This window comes from Mandrillus leucophaeus, unplaced genomic scaffold (genome assembly GCF_000951045.1).
Source record: "Mandrillus leucophaeus isolate KB7577 unplaced genomic scaffold, Mleu.le_1.0 Scaffold174, whole genome shotgun sequence".
NCBI lineage: Eukaryota > Metazoa > Chordata > Mammalia > Primates > Cercopithecidae > Mandrillus > Mandrillus leucophaeus.
The window spans coordinates 3,556,008-3,558,884 of NW_012101743.1; positions in this window are offsets into that span (position 1 = coordinate 3,556,008).

A 2,877-nucleotide genomic window follows, 5' to 3' on the forward strand; every position below is an offset into this window, starting at 1 on the left:
AATACATTAGTTGAAGAGACGTGTAGGTGTAGATAATAAAGGTCGCCATTATAATCCTAAACAAGCCAGAAGGCCGGGCATGGTGGCTCACGCCTGTAATCCCAGCACTTTGGGAGGCCGAGGCAGGCAGGTCACTTGAGGTCAAGAGTTTGAGACCAACCTGGCCAACATGGTGAAACCCCATCTCTACTAAAAATACAAAAATTATCCGGGCATGGTGGCATATGCCTGTAGTCCCAGCTACTCAGGAGGCTGAGGCAGGAGAATTGCTTGAACCTGGGAGGTGGAGGTTGCAGTGAGCTGAGATTGTGCCACTGCATTCCAGCCCGGGCAACAGAGCAAGATTCCATCTCAAAAAAGAAAACAAAAACAAAAATAATCCAGACACCTCCTGTAATCATCCATCCTCCTCCCCTCTATTGCAGGTGTCTGTCACTGCTTTTTTTTTTTTTCTTTCTTTTTTTTTTTTTTTTGAGACGGAGTCTCGCTGTATTCCACGGTTGCCCAGGCTGGAGTGCAGTGGTTGGAATGCAGTGGCTGGAGTGCAGTGGTACGATCCCAACTCGCTACAACCTCCGCCTCCCGGGTTCAAGCAGTTCTCTGCCTCAGCCTCCCCGGTAGCTGGGATTACAGGCTCTCGTCACCACACCCTGCTAATTTTTGTATTTTTAGTAGAGACAGGGGTTTCACCATCTTGGCCAGGCTGGTCTTGAACTCCTGACCTCGTGATCCACTCGCCTCGGCCTCCCAAAGTGCTGGGATTACAGGTGTGAGCCACCGCGCCCAGCCCTGATCACTGTCTTAAGACACATAAACCCCCATTTTGACTGCTTTGAGCTTCCTTCCCTGCTTTTGCCTATAGGGGGAGTCGGTATGTAATGGAAAGACAGAAACTTGAAACCTGATGCAGCACCACTCCCATAAACTATCCCAAAAATCAGATCACTAAAAGTTCGTGACCTGAGAATTCTGCACCACTATGTGCTCTTGAGGAATGTTTACTAACGGATTGAAAGCGTAACTAGGAGTTCTCACTGGCCAATTCTGAGTAATGTGAGCACCAATATTATTAAAGACAGTAATGAATTATAAACCATTGAAAACTAGGGAGCCATACGTCCACAGTGATACCAAATAGATAAATAAATGAGAGACAAGGGAGGGCCTTTGCAGGGAGGGGCTTTGCTTTCAGTCGAATACCATGTGCTGACTAGTAAATATGGAGGGAGTGCTGGAGTTGGAAAATCATCATTTTATATAGATTGGTCCAGGCAAACATTATCAATAGATGCTCAATCCAAGGATAAATTTTTGATGAGTAAGATATTTCCAGGAATTTAACAGTTTCTCTCCACAGATTGTTTATTAGTAGCAATAAAAAAAAAAAGTAATTATATCCTGGAGAAATTGGACAACATCTTGACCCAAAATGAGAACATCCTATTTTAAAAATAGGACTTCAAAAATATCAATGTCATGAAAGACAAAGAAGGGCTATTCCAAACGAAAGGAGAGTAAAAAGACAGGGTACAATGCATAAACATAGACTAGATCCTGTACTGCAAGAAAAAAAATGGTATAAAGGATATTGTTTGATAGATTAGTGTTAGAATGTGAAATTTACCAAAGTTGATAACTGTCTGTGGTTATATAAGAAAATATTATCTGTATATATGGTGTAGATACATATATATGGGGCACAAAAATGATAAAGCAATAGGGCAAAATGTTATCAACTGGTGAATTTGGGTCAAGAGTATGCGAGTATATGCTGCACTATTCTTTTTTTTTTGAGACAGTTTCACTCTTGATGCCCAGGCTGGCGTGATCTCAGCTCACCGTAACCTCTGCCTCCTGGGTTCAAGCGATTCTCCTGCCTCAGCCTCCTGAGTAGCTAAGATTATAGGCATGCGCCACCACGCCTGGCTAATTTTGTATTTTTAGTAGAGACGGGGTTTCTCCATGTTAGTCAGGCTGATCTCGAACTCCTGACCTCAGGTGATCCTCCTGCCTCGGCCTCCCAAAGTGCTGGGATTACAGGCGTGAGTTACCATGCTCAACCAGGTTGTACTATTCTTGTAATTTAATTTCAAAATGTATTGTTTGAAAAGTGCAATAGTGGGTCAGGCGCGGTGGTTCACGCCTGCAATCCTAGCATTTTGGGAGGCCAAGGTGGGCAGATCACGAGGTCAAGAGACCAAGACCATCCTGGCCAACATGGTGAAACCCGTCTCTACTAAAAATACAAAAATTAGCTGGGTGTGTTGGCGCTTGCCTGTAGTCCCGGCTACTCGGGAGGCTGAGGCAGAAGAATCACTTGAACCTGAGAGGCGGAGGCTGCAATGAGAGATAGTGCCACTGCACTCCATCCTGGGCGACACAGCGTGACTCCATCTCAAAAAAAAAAAAAAAAGTGCAATAGCTCCCGACATTGGTGAAGAATATAAATCTAGTGTGGTTGCACAATCTCAACTCACTGCAGCCTCCACCTCCTGGGTTCAAGCGATTCTCCTGCTTCAGCCTCCCAAGTAGCCGGGACTACAGGCGTGTGCCACCACACCTGGCTGATTTTTTGTGTTTTTAGAAGAGACGGGTTTTCACTGTGTTGGCCAGGCTGGTCTTGAACTTGTGACCTCAAGTGATCCGCCTGCCTCAGCTTCCCAAAGTGCTGGCATTACAGGTGTGAACAACCATGCCCAGCCTCTAGCTACCTCTTAATCACTTATCTTGAGGTCACACTTTACTGGGACCTCTGGAGAGCTTATAAATGACGCCCCTACTCTTATGAAGTTTAACATCTCTTGAGGAGGGAAGTCCCCCAATAAGCAGCAGACAAGATTATGTAAATTCAACTAGGGGCCGGACTCGGTGGCTCAT